This window comes from Salmo salar, chromosome 03 (assembly GCF_965601325.2).
Source record: "Salmo salar chromosome 03, fSalSal1, whole genome shotgun sequence".
In the NCBI taxonomy this organism is placed as follows: domain Eukaryota; kingdom Metazoa; phylum Chordata; class Actinopteri; order Salmoniformes; family Salmonidae; genus Salmo; species Salmo salar.
Window position 1 is genome coordinate 73,664,592 of NC_138293.1, and position 18,317 is coordinate 73,682,908.

At 43.3% G+C, this 18,317-nt stretch overlaps 1 pseudogene; it reads right to left on the bottom strand.

The window, feature by feature from the left end:
• Positions 1-1,099: 1,099 nt before the first annotated feature.
• Positions 1,100-16,641, bottom strand: LOC106601498 (myosin-4-like; annotated as a pseudogene).
• Positions 16,642-18,317: the final 1,676 nt, after the last annotated feature.

An 18,317-nucleotide genomic window follows, 5' to 3' on the forward strand; every position in this document is an offset into this window, starting at 1 on the left:
CTATATACTGGGGTACCAGTACAGAGTCAATGTGCGGGGGCACCGGTGTCGAGGTATTTGAGGTAATTATGTACATGCGGGGGGGGGGGGGGGAATAGTCTGGGTAGCCATTTGATTAGCTGTTCAGGAGTATTATGGCTTGGGGGTAGAAGCTGTTTAGAAGCCTCTTGGACCTAGACTTGGTGCTCCGGTACCGCTTTCCGTGCGGTAGCAGAGAGAACAGTCCAGTAGGAGTTGCTGCTCAGCCTATGTAACGTAGATATAACATAGATATCTGACATTGTTTTAAAGGTACAAATTCAACATATTTTTTGTCTATGTGGTTGAAATATCACCCTCAAAACAGTTGACGTTGTATTCAAATTCAATGAATTTTCCACATATATTCAACGTCACATACATTGTGTCACTATACAACCAGTTTGTGCCCAGTGGGTAGTCATTATGTAATCATGCTAGGCCAGGTTATGAGTCCACCAAATCATTCATAATTGTATCAGTGTTGGATGTATTAAGTTATTATTTTTAGATTATTTTGCAGCAATAGGAATTCCATTAGGATACTGCAATGCTATGGGTGGAAGTGGGGGGCAGAATGTTAAAGAAAAAACGTTTCTGTAGGGACATTTTGACATGTTTTTTTGAGCTGAATGCCCGGTAAGCCACTGTCTGCAAATGGAATGCAAGACCTAGGTTTGTCAACTGTGAACCTGTTTTGTGTAGGTAGGCCCTAATGTTGAGTGGATTTTGCGCCATTCAAAATGGGATAGAGCAGAAATAAATACTAGGCTATTATTTTGTATATTTTTTTACTACTGATTTTATTCAAATAGCATAGGCTAACTTTTGTGTATCCAGACAATGAATCAATAAACACAAATCATGTTGAAAGTTTATTATTATAGGGCAACATGCATCCACTACTGCAAACCAAAAATAATACATCTACAACTTCTACATTTCACCTCTTGACCATTTTCTTACAGTTCTCATCAATATCCATTAGACTAAACAAATGAGGTATTTGGAAGTTGGTTAAGAGTATGTTGCTTAATGTTGCAGGCATTTCCCACGTTTTCTTCAGAATGCCAGCCATCTGCTACTCTTCACTGACTTTTCCCTGTAAAATAAAGAAATAGTAAGGAATATATTGTATGCCACTTCAGTATATCAGGTTTGGTTAGTCAGATTTATTGTATGAACAAAATACAATGCAGTAAGTTTGCTATCCAATCAACTAACCTTGCCCATGTCACGACTCTTGACCCGCATCTTGTTGACCTGGGTCTCAGCAATGTCAGCACGCTCTTCAGCCTCCTTCAACTCATGCTGCACCTTCCTGAACTTGGTCAGGTGGGTATTGGCATGCTCCTCCTATAAAATTAAATTGAATCAAGTATCAACATTTTTAAGGGAGGTTCCAAACCATATGTAAACTGGTCTGGATTGAGTTGTACTCACAGCCTCCACCACCTGTCTCTTGTAGGCTTTAACCTTCAGCTGTAACTTGTCCACCAGTTCTTGAAGTCTAATGATGTTATTTTTATCTTCCGCAGACTGTTTTAAAAAAGAGGTCATAGAATTCCCACGCACCAAAGAACTGTGGTGATGAGGAAATCAATGGTGAAGTTTTGCATGCAGTGTATCCATCCAACTGATATTTACCTGATAGGTGAGCTCCTTGATTCTGCACTCATACTTGCGTATGCCTTTGACAGCATCTGAGATGTGTTTCTGCACTGACTCTAGCTCATTCTCCAGCTCTCTCACCTGATTGAAACCAGCAACTATTACCACCACACAATACCAGCATAACATTGTCATCTGCATCTCCAATAGTAGTCAAAGTTCTATTATAATATTAACTATACAAACACTATCCTTGTCTCCAGTTTCTGGAGTTGCTTCTTTCCACCCTTCATGGCAATATTTTCTGCCTCATCCAGATGCTGCTGCAGGTCCTTGACGGTGATCTCCAGGTTCTTCTTCATCCTCTCCAGGTGACCACTTGTGTCCTGCTCCTTCTTCAGCTCCTCTGCCATCATGGCAGCCTGAACATGCAATAAAAACAGTTTAGCACAATGATAACCATAAAAACAGTTTAGCACATTGATAACCATAAAAACAGTTTAGCACATTGATAACCATTAAAGGGACACTGACAGTAAATAAGGCGGAATATAAACTTACATCAGTGATAGCCTTTTTGGCCTTCTCCTCAGCATTTCTGGCCTCCTGAATACTGTCTTCCATCTCACCCTGAATTGAGGTGAGATCAGCCTCAAGTTTCTTGAAACTGTTGACCAGGCTTGTATTCTGTAAAATATGTAATTCAGCAAATTACAATGGGGACATTTTGTATTTTTAGATTAAATTAGTTGTTGCTTTAGGGCAGAGGTGATTAAGAAAGTGGAGTACTGTACCTGTGAGTGCAATAGCTGCGCTCTCTCACTAGCACCCACTAGTTCTTGCTCAGCTGTTTTACGGGTTCTCTCAGTATTCTCCAGAGTACCCCTCATCTCCTCAATTTCATCCTGCAACAGCTCCTGCTCTCAGACATGGCAACATGCTCCTTCATATCCTCCTGTCCTCTAATATCATCATCATCAAGGTGGAGTTGTGCTTCCTATGTGGGAATGAATTGATCAAAGTAAGAGGAAATGGTGAAGTCTCTCCTATAACTGCAAGACAAACAGTATATTCCATGTACAGTACGTATGTTTCCATCAGCTAACCTTGAGCTGAACTTGTATATATCTCAGCTATTTCTGTGACTCACTGGCCTTTCGATTAGCATGGCTCAGCTGAATCTCCATCTCATTGTGGTCTCCCTCCATCTTCTTCTTAACTCGCAGGGCATCATTCCTGCTCCTGACCTCAGAGTCCAGATTGGTCTGCATGGAATCAATAACTCTGGCTGTTTCTCTTCAGCTGGTCAATCTCCTCATCCTTTTCAGAAATCTTTCTGTCCACTTCAGACTTCACCTGGTTCAACTCCAGCTGTACACGGAGGAGTTTAGATTCCTTATGCTCCAGAGAGGCCTGAATGTGTCACGATTCTCTAAAGCTGAACCCAGAAGCAGACCAGGACAAGGTGAGTAAAATTAAGGTGAGTATTTATTTACAGTCTCGAGGTGAAAATAGAATAATCCAGGAGACGGAGCGGCAGCGGAGGTGAGTTGATGAGAGTGAATAGGCAGATCCAATGATGTCACTGAAACCACCGACGGCCAGGCAAGGGAGTTGAATGTTCCGGGAGGATGACTGTAGACAGAGTAAACGGGGGTGAGTAACCGGCAAAAAGTACAGAACAACAAAACTAACTCTGGTAACATTAGGCTGATACGCTGACACAACATACTGTTTATTGCTAACGATCCGGCAGGGAATGGATGTCAGGTCAGGGCTTATGAAGAGAAGAGGTGATGATCAGGACCAGGTGTGCAGATGGCTGATGAGATGCAGGTGCGGGTAATCAAGAGTTCTCCCGCCTAGCTTCGTCGCCTGGCAACCAGACAGGGTGCATTCAGGAACCTCAGAAAACAGACTCCAAAACAAAAAACAGTCAGCTCAGGCAGAAAACAGACTCAGGAAGCAGGATTCCTGACAGTACCCCCCCTCCGACGAACGCCACCGGGCGGACAACCCGGAGCGTCAGGATGGAGGCGGTAGAAGTCACGAAGGAGGGCATCATCAAGGATCTGACGCTGAGGAATCCAACTCCTCTCCTCAGGACCATACCCCTCCCAGTCCACGAGATACTGGAAACCCCGACCCCGCCGTCTGGAATCCATGATGCGGCGCACCGTGTAGACTGGACCACCTCCGATCATCCGAGGAGGAGGAGGAGGAGGCGGAGGGGGTAGCAGAGGACTGAGGTGCACAGGCTTGAGGCAGGAGACATGAAAGGTGGGGTGAACTCTGAGCGTTCTAGGCAACTTGAGTCGAACCACAACAGGATTGATCACTCTCTCCACCACAAACGGACCAATGAACTTTGGTGACAGTTTCTTCGACTCAGTCCGCAGAGGAAGATCCCGTGTAGCCAACCATACCTTATCTCTGATGGCATAAGCGGGGGCTGGAATCCGGCGATGATTCGCCTGGAGCTGATAACGGTCAGAAACTCTAAGGAGAGCCTTTCTGGCCCGATGCCAGGTCCGGTGGCAACGACGAATGTGGGCCTGGACCGAGGGTACCGCGAGATCCTTCTCCTGAGAAGGAAACAAGGGAGGTTGGTAACCGTACAGGCACTGGAAGGGAGACATCCCAGTAGCAGATGTAGGGAGAGTATTGTGTGCATACTCGACCCATTGCAACTGAGAGGCCCAAGAGGCGGGGTTGGAGGAGACAAGGCAGCGCAGCGTGGATTCCATCTCCTGGTTGGCTCTCTACGCCTGACCATTAGATTGGGGGTGAAATCCAGACGTGAGACTGACAGTAGCTCCAATGGCCAAACAGAAGGATTTCCAGACAGCAGAGGTAAACTGAGGACCATGGTCGGAAACTATGTCACTGGGCAACCCATGGACCCTGAAAACCTCCCTAACCAGGATCTCGGACAACTCAGAGGCAGAGGGAAGCTTGGAGATGGTACAAAGTGGGCGAACTTGCTGAATCTGTCCACAATAGTCAGAATGACCGTGTTCCCATCAGAAGAGGGCAATCCAGTGACAAAGTCCAGGGCCAGATGCGACCATGGTCGCCGGGGAATAGGTAGGGGGTGAAGAAGTCCAGAGCTGGCCCGATTGGCACTTTTATTCTGTGCACATACTGGGCATGCAGCAACAAACCTCCGGGTATCTTCTCCCATGGCAGGCCACCAAAATCGTCTGCGTAGTAACGCCATCGTCCGAGCCACCCCCGGGTGACAAGCCATCTTGTTGGCGTGGGACCATTGGAGGACGGCAGAACGGACAGATTCAGGCACAAACAACCGACCGGGTGGACCGATATCGGGACCGGGCTGCGTCCGAAGGGCCGCCAGAACCTCCTACTCAATCCTCAATGTGACTGCTCCCACGACGAAGTTCTGGGGAAGAATCGTCTCAGTCTTGGCCCCACTCTCCTCCGTTGGAGAACATCCGGGACAAGGCGTCCGCCTTGCCGTTCTTAGACCCAGGTCGGAACGTCAGGGAAAAATTAAAGCGTCCAAAAAACAAAGCCCACCTGGCCTGACGCGAGTTGAGACGTCTAGCCGATTGCACGTAAGCAAGATTCTTGTGGACAGTCCAGACCATAAACGGTTGCTCCGCTCCCTCCAACCAGTGACGCCACTCCTCCAAGGCCAGTTTCCCCGCGAGAATCTCCCGGTTACCCACATCGTAATTCCTCTCCGCAGACGAAAGACGACGAGAGTAGAAGGCGCAGGGATGGAGTTTACCGTCAGTGGAGCTTCGCTGGGACAGGATGGAGCCAACCCCCACATCAAACGCGTCCACTTCCACGACAAACTGCCGAGCAGCGTCAGGTTGAGAGAGAATCGGGGCGTTGGTGAATCGACTCTTCAATTACAGAAATACTCGGTCTGCCTCAGGATTCCAACTGAAGGTCCTGGTGCTAGAAGTCAGGGCAGCTAACCTGTTAGGGCTAGGGGGCAGTATTGACACGGCCGGATAAAAAACGTACCCGATTTAATCTGGTTACTACTCCTGCCCAGTAACTAGAATATGCATATAATTATTGGCTTTGGATAGAAAACACCCTAAAGTTTCTAAAACTGTTTGAATGGTGTCTGTGAGTATAACAGAACTCATATGGCAGGCCAAAACCTGAGAACATTCCATGCAGGAAGTGGCCTGTCTGACAAGTTGTGTTTTATCTTGGCTCTTTTTATTGAAGACTGAGGATCTTTGCAATAACGTGACACTTCCTACGGCTCCCATAGGCTCTCAGAGCCCGGGAAAAAGCTGAAGGATATCGAGGCAGGCTCTGGCTGAAACACTTTATCGCGTTTGGCAAGTGGCCGATCAGAGTACTGTGGGCTTAGGCGCGTGCCCGAGTTGACCGAATGCTTTATTTTCTTTCGTCTGTTTACCTAAATGCAGATTCCCGGTCGGAATATTATCGCTTTTTTACGAGAAAAATGGCATAAAAATGGATTTTAACCTCTTACATCTAGACGTTCCACTAGCGGAACACCTGCTCCAATATCCAATGATAGGCGTGGCGCGAATTACAAATTCCTCAAAAATACAAAAACTTCAATTTTTCAAACATATGACTATTTCACAGCATTTTAAAGACAAGACTCTCCTTTATCTAACCACACTGTCCGATTTCAAAAAGGCTTTACAGGGAAAGCAAAACATTAGATTATGTCAGCAGAGTACCAAGCCAGAAATAATCAGACACCCATTTTTCAAGCTAGCATATAATGTCACAAAAACCCAGAAGACAGCTAAATGCAGCACTAACCTTTGATGATCTTCATCAGATGACACACCTAGGACATTATGTTATACAATACATGCATGTTTTGTTCAATCAAGTTCATATTTATATAAAAAAACAGCTTTTTACATTAGCATGTGACGTTCAGAACCGATCATATCTCTCAAGACGTCATTAACCATACTTTGGAATACTGCTGGAGCATTGGTCAGTCCAAACGGCATCACCAGATACTCGAAATGACCCATCGGTGTATTGAAGCCAGTCAACCACTCAACTCCCTCTCTGATCCAGACCAGATGATACGCATTGCGTAGATCCAGCTTCGTGAACACAGTAGCACCCTGTAAGGAGTCGAAAGCAGAGCTCATCAAGGGCAGGGGATACTTGTTCTTGACCGTAATATCATTCAAACCCCGATAATCAATACAAGGTTGAAGAGAGCCATCCTTCTTACTCACAAAAAAGAATCCTGCCCCCAGGGGTGATGACGAGGGACGAATGAGACCAGCAGCTAGAGACTCCTTTATGTAGGTCTCCAAAGCTTCACGTTCAGGTCGAGAGATACTGTATAACCGACCCTTGGGATAGGTAGCTCCAGGGAACAGGTTAATGGCACAGTCATATGGTCGGTGGGGAGGAAGTGACAGCGCCTTCTGCTTACTGAACACTTCACCCAAATCGTGATATGTTTCAGGAACCAGGGACAAATCTGGGAGGGTAAACTCAATGACCTGACTGGGAACAGAATGGGAACAGGCAGTTTTAAGGCAGTTAGCATGACATTCAATGCTCCAGCTAGTTACCTTGCCAGTCACCCAATCGAACGTGGGATTGTGTTCTCTCAGCCAGGGGTATCCAAGAACCAGAGGAACATGGGGAGAAGGCAGAATGAAGAATGAGATAACCTCTGAATGATTCCCTGACAACAGCATCTTAACCAGTTCAGTCCTCTTAGTGATACGTGCCAGACTACTGCCGTTCAGAGTGGTAGCTTCAATGGCTTCCGGTAATTGCTCCTTGGAAAGCCCCAGCTGTTCCACCAAGTCGGCATCCATAAAGCTGCCATCGGCACCTGAATCGATAAAAGCGTTAATTGCTAAACTCTGATTCTTGTTCATGAGTGTTGCAGGAAAACGGGGTCTGTCAGGACTATTGAGAGGTTGAAACTGGCTCGCTAAAAGTCCTCCCAACCTTAGCGTGCCGGGCAGTTTAACTCTTACATCTAGACGTTCCGCTAGCGGAACACCTGCTCCAATATCCAATGATAGGCGTGGCGCGAATTACAAATTCCTCAAAAATACAACAACTTCCATTTTTCAAACATATGACTATTTTACAGCATTTTAAAGACAAGACTCTCCTTTATCTAACCACACTGTCCGATTTCAAAAAGGCTTTACAGGGAAAGCAAAACATTAGATTATGTCAGCAGAGTACCCAGCCAGAAATAATCAGACACCCATTTTTCAAGCTAGCATATAATGTCACAAAAACCAAAACCACAGCTAAATGCAGCACTAACCTTTGATGATCTTCATCAGATGACAACCCTAGGACATTATGCTATACAATACATGCATGTTTTGTTCAATCAAGTTCATATTTATATCAAAAACCAGCTTTTTACATTAGCATGTGACGTTCAGAACTAGCATACCCCCCGCAAACCTCCGGTGAATTTACTAAATTACTCACGATAAACGTTCACAAAAAACATAACAATTATTTGAAGAATTATAGATACAGAACTCCTTTGTGCAATCGAGGTGTCCGATTTTAAAATAGCTTTTCGGTGAAAGCACATTTCGCAATATTCTGAGTAGATAGCCCAGCCATCACGGCTAGCTATTTAGACACCCAGCAAGTTTAGCCCTGACCAAACTCCGATTTACTATTAGAAAAGTTTGATTACCTTTGGTGTTCTTCGTCAGAATGCACTCCCAGGACTGCTACTTCAATAACAAATGTTGGTTTGGTTCAAAATAATCCATTGTTATATCCAAAAAGCGGCGTTTTGTTCGTGCGTTCAAGACACTCTCCGAAGTGTAAATATGGGTCACGAGCACGACGCATTTCGTGACAAAAGATTTCTAAATATTCCATTACCGTACTTCGAAGCATGTCAACCGCTGTTTAAAATCAATTTTTATGCCATTTTTCTCGTAAAAAAGCGATAATATTCCGACCGGGAAAGCGTGTATACGTACAAAGAGAGAGAAAATAAAAACATGGGATCCCCTCGTGCACGAGCGTGAGTCTCACAGTACTGTGACCAGCCACTATCCAAACCCGCTACTTTTTTTCAGCCAGAGCCTGCAAAGCCACGATTCAGCTTTTTGCCGCCTTCTGAGAGCCCATGGGAGCCGTAGGAAGTGTCACGTAACAGCAGAGATCCCCTGTATTGGATAGAGATAATCAAGAAGGGCAAGAAATTGTCAGACAAGGCACTTCCTGCATGGAATCTTCTCAGGTTTTGGCCTGCCAAATGAGTTCTGTTATACTCACAGACACCATTCAAACAGTTTTAGAAACTTTGGAGTGTTTTCTATCCAAAGCTAATAATTATATGCATATTCTAGTTTCTGGGCAGGAGTAATAATCAGATTAAATCGGGTACGTTTTTTATCCGGCCGTGAAAATACTGCCCCCTAGCCATAACAGGTTAACGGGCGCTGGGGACAAGCGGAGATGTAATGTCCCAAGCTACCACCGTAGAGGCAGCTGTTGGTCTCACGTCTACGTTGGCGCTCCTCCTTGGTTAACCCATGCCGCCCCACTTGCATGGTTTCAGGATCTGGAGGCAGGACCCCTCCACTAATCCAGTGAGGTGAATAATGATCGACTCGTTCCGGTCCACTTCCTGACCCGAATGGTAACCGAGTAGCTGATTGATGGGACGTGCCCCATTGCCTCTCCCTCCTCTCTCGGATTCTGTTATCCACCCGGATCGCTAATGCTACCAGACTGTCCAGGTCACTAGGTTCAGGATAGGAGATCAACTCGTCCTTGAGTTGCTCCGACAACCCCTGGTAAAAAACCGCTTGCAGTGATTCCTCATTCCACCCACTCTCCACAGCCAAACAAATTTAAAAAACTGTAGCTATTTCAATATATATTTCAAAAACAAAAACAAACATTAACAAATATTTGTTAACTTACCTTTGCTTTAGCAATAGCCTCCATGTTGCTTGACAGGTCATCCACCTCCAGTTTTAGCTCACTTTTCTCTTTCTCCAGATTCTGCTTAACTCTTTGGAGATTGTCCATCTGCTCTCCCAGTTCTGCCACACTGTCTGAATGTTTTTTACGCAGAGTAGAAGAGGTAGCGTCATGCTGTAGAGAGGATTCCTCCAGGTCTTGACGCAGCTTCTGAAACTCAGCCTCACGCTTCTTGTTCATCTCAACCTGAGTAGCAGTGGCTCCACCAGCCTCCTCAAGCCTCTCACTGATCTCCTCAAGTTCCCTGGAGAGGTCAGCCCTCTGCTCCTCTAGCTTGGCCCGAACAGCAGGATCAGCCTCAGTTTCTTCTCTTGGACAATGGAGACCATCTTCTCCTCAAGCTCTTTTCTCCTGCTTTCTGATTTGGCCAGATCCTCCTTGCACTTAGTGAAGTCCACCTTTTATTTGGGCCATCTCTTTTTCCGACTGCACTCTTCAGAAGAGGCTTGAGTTTGAAATATAGCTTCATCCATGGCCAGTGTTTCATGTTCATGAAATTATATTGTATGGTGTAAATTGACTCCCTATCAAAGTAAAGTCAAGATTATTCTGTTAGATTTCATTCAAAATTGACTTAAGTGATATCCCAGAGTTCACAGTGTTTATATTGCAAAAGACCCGTGTTTCCATACCTTCTGGCCATCATCTTCTGGTACTCCGGTCTGACAACATATCCTAAACACAGTGCCTGAGTAGATGTCACAACATGGGCTAAGCGCTCGTCTCTCATCTCCTCCAGAGCACCCAGGAGACCAGCTTTAAAAAACACCTGAAAAAGAGGAGTTTGGTTTACTAACAATATAGGGTTTGTGCATTACTATTACAGTGTGAATGTTGTATGCAGTGTGAAAAGTGCACTTTGGTGTGGCCGAACTTGTACTGAGTATGATCCACATCAATGGAGCCTAGCAGTTTCTCCACAGCCTTCTTGTTGTCCATGAACTGTCCCTCTGGGATAGCACTGGCATTCAGGATCCTGTACCTGAAACACATGGGACCAAGCATTAGTACTGAATACACTAGAAACCGTATACCAAGTAGTCCCTAATGAAACCGACGTCAGTGTGCTGCTAACAGTTTAGTTTCCTCCACTGTCCCTGTCCCCATACCGAGCTCGAACCAGTGATCCTCTGCTCACAAACACACAGCCGTCCCTCCTTGACAACTTACCAAACATTTGAGCTATTCAAAAGGTACCAATTGAATAGCTCCATCGGTGACATTTTAAGCCAGCTGTGGAGTGAGCTTAAGGCACATTCTTAACTCCGTTACATTAACATGTGTCCCCCAATTTACCTCTGCTTGAAGTCCCCATAAAGGATTCTGCTTGGGAATCCCTTCCTGCAGATTCTGATACCCTCTAACACACCATTGCAGCGCAGCTGGTGGATAACCAATTGGTTCTCCATTGCACCTATGATGGAAGCATAAAATGACATTTAACAGTATCTCAAGGCAGTAAAGTTTCACTGGAGTTGAAATTGAGCAGATTATCCTGAGTACCTGGTGTTTTGGTCTCATTTGGAATCAAACACCGCATAAAGTGAGGATGGGTTGTTCTCAAGTTTGTCATGAGCTTGCCAAGGTTCTCCTGAAAATATGTAACGTAAAAATGTATCAGGAAGTGTAGTTACAGTATATAGACTATATACAATAGCTCATGTGGGGAGAGTGTTAAAGGAATTTTCTATCCTAATGATAATAATTAACAATCAATAAGCCTTGACTAATTCCCAAGGTTTGTAAGACAATGGGTTAAATAATTAGGCAAGGACTCAGCTTTCTGCAAAAGGTTCATTGGGCTTTATTCAGAGAACGTTCTGCGGTCCCAATAACAAAGCATCATTATATACCAGGCTCCTCATTTACGCACACTCCTCCACACAAACCGTAGTTAACCTACACATATACATACACACAAATATTAGATGTATGTTTCACTCCCCGGATTTCTCACAACCGTTAATCACTATCCAGTGCTGCCCGTTCCTTTCCCCCAAGATTAGAGAAACCTTGGAGATACCTCCCTGCTAAAAACACCCTTGCTTAAACACACACACACACACACACACATTTTGTCCCGGCCTTCTACTAGACCTTATGGGACTAACCATTCAGTACATTAATTATTCATTATCCATGCTACATAACTACTAATTAATAATGGATTATTGATTAATTTACCTTTATTAGATAATTCTCTTATCAGAGAGTGATGTCTTATTTTGTCTATGCAGCACTGCACATTGATCAACTGCACATGAACAACTTACTCTGAACAGAGAGGAAACTGTTTGGAACGATGCTCCCTTCTTAGCAACTTTCTTGGCCGCACCACCTGCCGCAGGCTCTAAAGAAACAATGTTGAAATAATTATCAATACTGCATGGCCTGTTATTTTAGCTATGTGAGATGAATTAAGATGGTCTTCATGGTCAGTTGATCTAATTTGATCAGGTAATATAAACTAAAAATGCATGGTTACCGTCTGTTGCAGAGAAGGTTGCATAAAGCATACACAGTATTTTGACAGATGACTTCTGGTACAGCTGCAGAACACACTCATTCAACGGGTCCTTGTTCTTGTCCAGCCAGCCAGTGAGACTGTAGTCCACATTACCAGCATAGTGCACCAGGGTGAAGTGGGCCTCAGGTTTGCCTTTGACAATCTTTGGCTTTTGGAAAGCTTGGTTCTTTCCAAGATGCTGGTCGTAGAGTTTGTTCTTGAAAGAAGTGTCTGTTGACTTAGGGAACATACACTCCTCTTCAAGGATGGAGAAGATGCCCAATGGCTGGTGGACAAGAGATGATTAATTACTGAGAATAACCAGTCAAATGCAGAGCATTCAACATGATTAAATCAATGTATATGGTTTTTGACAATACCTTCTCAATAAGCTCAATGCAGGCAGCCAAGTCCATACCAAAGTCAATGAACTCCCAGTCTATTTCTTCCTTCTTATATTCCTCTTGTTCCAACACAAACATGCGGTGATTGAAAAACTGATGCAGTTTCTCATTAGTGAAGGAGATGCAGAGCTGTTCCAGTGTGTTGTACTGAGGGAATATGAAAGTATTATGCAAATGAATGCCTGAGGATCAATGTATGCTTGTTTCATTTCACAAAACATTAGTAATGAAAGATATCAATATGTTGGAACCATACTTCAAAGATCTCAAATCCAGCGAAATCCAGAACACCAATGAAATGTTGTCTGGACTGCTTTGTATCCAGTTGTTGGTTGATCCTTAAGACCATCCAAAAGAACATATTCTCATAGACTGATTTGGCAAGGGCTCCAATGGAGTTGTACACCTATAATGTATAGAAAATATCCTCTTAGTTGACTATTGCTAAGTCTAAACACTCGTAATGTCTATGTCTTGTTGCCACACTTGCTGAACGCTTTATCCTTTGGTGACATACTCATTCCCAACCTTTACTCTGGAATAGCAGAGATTTTTGAGCAGGTCAGCAGAGTTCAAGCCCATCAGGTATGCTGCTTTCTCAGCTTCTGTATAGAGAACACAACAATACTTTACAAACAGAGCAGACAACCATCAATTTATGACATTACAACTTTTGTTTTGTTAATACCTGTTCTCTATGACAAAGATTGATGACTACCTGATTAATTGTATTTGATTCAGTTTTGATATACACAATCATATGATGAAGGGTTTTTAGAGTGTTCCCCTCACCCTCGGTGCCATCAGGTTCTGCCTGTTCCTCACGCTACTTCTGCTTGAACTTCATGTTCCCATGATGCATTATGACTCCAGTCAGCTTGTAGATGCCCACTTTTTCATCAGCAGTAAAACCCAGGATATCAATAGCTTCCTGTGCCAGAATAGAGGGCCATCAAAGCTATCTGAAAATAAACCATGCATATTTGATCCACATAACTCAACTCACATCAGTAGCTATCAATTCATCTGCATCGTCTATGCTCTTCACGGTGATTTCTCCTTGACTTATAAAGGCAAAGTCATAGGGGTTGGTGGTGATGAGAAGCATATCTGAAAGGGGGAAATTCAATTAGACTGGAGTCCCTAAATGTCTTCTTTTTTTAAAGTACATTTTTCCCAATGTTTTTAGGAATATCGCTAGCAGCAACAGAATAGACACGTTTGGAATGACATACAGTACCTACAGTAGAAAAGAGGACAATATCTTCGTTTTAACTTTATTTCTCAACTCCTAATATTGAGCAAATTACACTCACCGGAGCCAGTTACACTAACTGGAGTATCTGACATACGTAGACTTTGAAAAAACACCCACAAACAGGATACTGTACCTGTCACGCCCTGACCATAGAGAGCCCTTGTTTCTCTATGGTGTAGTAGGTCAGGGCGTGACGAGGGGGTGTTCTAGTTTAACATTTCTATGTTGGTGTTTTGGTTTGGTTCCCAATTAGAGGCAGCTGGTAATTGTTGCCTGTAATTGGGGATCATATTTAAGTAGCTATTTTTCCCACCTGTGTTTGTGGGATATTGTTTTGTGTTTGTGCATGTGCACCACGTAGTCACGTTTTGTTGTTCGTTTATTGATTTATTTGTTTTTGCTTAAAGTTTCACTTTGTAATAAATATGTGGAACTCAACATCTGCTGCGCCTTGGTCCCGTTCTTACGACAACCGTGACAGTACCAGTGCATTTTTATCTCAATATCACATTTCTGTGTAACAATTAAGTACCTTACCGTTATTTGTTTTCAATTAAAATGGTCAAAAAGAAACAAAAATAGCTTCTTAGCAAAGAGAAATTTCTCAAGCAAGAATTTTGCTAGCACTGTCTGGGAGAGGTCTGAGTGGGGAGGGGAAAATGGAAAGTTTGCTGTTATTGGCAGAGAGGTTTGGAACTCTCTTTCTTATTGGTTTATAAATGAATAAATGATGTCACCATGGAGTGATGTCGCCATGGAAGGCCAAAAGTCCATACCACCAAAACGGGCTGACATTTTTACACGAAAAGGACATTATCATAAGTTTCACAATTTCACAGTATTATTCAAACCTTGTAGTGTGGAAATATATATACTGTATATAAAAGCTGCTCTTAGCAAAAATGTGTTTGGAGTTATGATTCACCTGATGACAAGACCTGCTAACGTATGATGGGGGTCACATTTGATGAGTGTCACATATGATGGGGTCCCATATTATTTGTGTGTGTGTGTGTGTGTGTGTGTGTGTGTGTGTGTGTGTGTGTGTGTGTGTGTGTGTGTGTGTGTGTGTGTGTGTGTGTGTGTGTGTGTGTGTGTGTGTGTGTGTGTGTGTGTGTGAGAGAGAGAGAGAGAGAGGCTTAGTAAGAGAGATACTGCAGTATGTCAAGATTCTACGTACCAATACGCTCTGGCTTCTTGTTGCAAGTAAGCTGGTAGAATATATGGTAGCTCCTCTCAGCACCCAATTGAAATGTCACTCGAGATTTTTCCAGCAGATCTTTCAGTAACAAAGCAGAATTAATTCAACATCACTCATACAGTATATGAATAAAGTTAGGAAATTAATTTTAGCAACAAAACAAATGTTGTACTTACACACTTCAATATCTACTGAGGCCAGTTTACCCATTGTACCACAGTGTATTGTAATGAATTTGCCCTTTTTGAGAAAATAAAAGTGTCTTACTGTAAGTTTAACGTTGTTCAGCTCTTATTGCTACGCTTCTGCATAAAAAACTATTCTGTTGGATTCTGGTTTCACTCACAAAGCGAGAGGAGTTGTCGTTCCTCACTGTCTTGGCATTCCCAAAAGCCTCCAGCAGAGGGTTGGCCTGGATGATTTGATCCTCCAGGGTTCCCTGCCACAAGAAAGGAAATGTATCTGACATCCATTCTTGTACAGCACCAGTCAAAGCCCATTTCTGTACAGCACCAGTCAAAGCCCATTCCTGTACATCACCGGTCAAAGCCCATTTCTGTACAGCACCGGTTAAAGCCCCTGCACTACAAAAGGTATAAACTTACCTTCATCTTGCTGACTGGTTCTTTTTTCTGGTCCGCAGACACTGCGATTGTCGCAAAGTACTGGATGACACGTTTGGTGTTTACAGTCTTGCCTGCACCGGATTCTCCACTCTTGAAGAAAAATATCCGATTATTGTGTAATTCGAATATACTTAACTGGCAACTACTATATCTGCATCAATTAAAAAAAGAAAAACACATGATACTCACGTGATTAGGATAGACTGATGTTCCAGATCTAAAGAAAAATAAGCACAATAAGTTGAATGTTCAAAATCACAATATGTAATGAAAAGACATTTAAAGCAGTTGGTGACATACCCGTTAGCATGAGCTGATAGGCATTATCAGAGAGGGCGAAGATGTGAGGTGGGACCTCCATCCTCTTCTTCCCTCTGTAGGCGCTCACCACCTTTGGGTTATAGACCGGTAGCCACGTATAGGGGTTCTCAGTCACACAGAACAGCCCAGAGTAGGTCTGTCAATACAAAATAAATATATATGCCCTTGTTAGATACATTTAACAATGAGATTATCAATTTAATAAAATGTGTATCAGTGTAAAAGACTTGCATAGATCATCCATGCTGCGTAATGCTCTTTGAGGTTATACAGCACAGAGGGCTCATTGAGGTGGGTCATCATAACCATTTCCTCCATTTTATCAAACTTGGGAGGGTTCATTGGAAAGACTTACTCCTCCTTGACTGTTAAAGTCTGGAAAATAGAAACAAAATACAGCAGGGTTCTGAAAGCTGCTGAAGGCAAGCCTCCAATCTGGCACATTGAATGGAAATGAGCCCATGTTGCCACTGACTGCTACAACATTGGTTCCACCGTGGACCTACTCTGTCATCCAGGGTCTGGACGGCGACTTTGTCTCTGTCTTTGTTCTGGATGAGCCCCTTCACATGGAGCTCTTTGTCATCACTGACGTAACAGGCTGTTTTGGCCTCAAAGGGCGTAGACTGAGCCTCGATCCTCTCCTTCTCTGACTTCCTCAGGTACTGGGAAGCTGGCTCGAAGATGGACATTTCTCCCTCCCCGCTCATTTTGGCCTCTAAGAATACAGTATAACACATTTAACCTCAGGCTTTTTCTTCCTTGAAAGTCAAAGATTAAATTGTCATTTGTCATTCTACCTACCTACTTCTTGCAGCTTACTGCAATCACTGAATCCCTTGACACCAAAAAAGCTGTGCGCTTGAATGGTCCAGAAGCCTGTTGAGAATGCAACCACATAACATGGAAATCTGCTTTTTAACATGAAGTTATAAGAATTCAGCTATTCTTGTCAAACAGGGGGGAGACTTACCTTGTTGCTGATGCTAGGGGGTAATGGGCATGCATTGTTTGAGCTGCATGAACCTGTTGCCCATGGATAACTCCATTAAGCACAAGGTACTCTATGGTTATATTTAGGCCTACCACTCGTGCACTATAATATGTCACATTTCCATTCAATAAAGAACCTGACATCAATGCATTATTAACCACAACCAAAAGAGATTGCAACGAACTGTGACTGTTTAGTTCTATGCTCAGTGATCTGGGCATACGTTTCTCTCTCTATACATACATACATATAATAATATATAGAGCCATGGATATTAATGACAATATTACATGATACTCCCAATATTTCATAGATGAAAAACTAGCTGAAATACTGTAACTTACATATAAAGATGATATAGTAACAATGCAAGCCAAACGATAGGGGGGAAACATTTGCGCCAGTAATATCTGTCAAAGCATTCATCTGCTGTTGTTGAGAAGAGCATTTGAAAATGACCCCAAAGCTATAAATATGAGTTGTGCTTAGTAGGCACTTTGGACACACTCCCTATTCATTCATCCAGGTTGTTGCATTAATCAAGATCCAATATCATAGACTCGGCTACATTTAAAATAGAGTAGGTTGTGATTGTAGAAAAGTAAAATGATTACTCAGACACGTTCAAGCAGATTTGAAGAGGATTGTTTCCCTTCTTTTTAAAGGATAATTCAGGTTAATTGGGATGGAAATACTGGCGTACAAAGCCCCGGACTTGGATACAGCTGTTTTAACAATAAGTACATGGCCACAGTCCAATCCAAACAGCAGTTACAGTATGAACCCTGTTCTCTCTGTTCATCAGAATGGCAGAATTAACCGGCATAACTTATATGTCCACTCTACAGACCATATTATTCACAAAGAAGTAAAGTTAATCATTTTCATGTGACCTTTTGTTCATTGTTAAGGGGATACTTGGGGATTTTGGCCTTTTATCTACTTCCCCAGAGTCAAATGAATTTGTGAATGCCTGTCACGCCCTGACCTGAGAGAGCCTTTTTTATGTCAGTATTTAGGTTTGGTCAGGGTGTGATTTGGGTGGGCATTCTATGTCCTTTTTTCTATGTTTTTGTATTTCTTTGTTTTGGCCTGGTATGGCTCTCAATCAGGGACAGCTGTACTTCATTGTCGCTGATTGGGAGTCATACTTAGGCAGCCTGTTTTCCTTTGGGGTTTTGTGGGTAGTTGTTTTCTGTCTTGTGTGTGGTTACCTGGCAGAACTGTTGGCGTTCGTGTTTGTTTTAAAGTGTTTCATTAAATATAATTATGACCACTTACCATCTTGGTCCCCTCTTCCAGACGATTGTTACAATGCCATAATCAACATCCATGGCACCTAGGGAACAGTGGGTTAACTGCCTTGCTCAGGGGCAGAACAACAGATTTTTA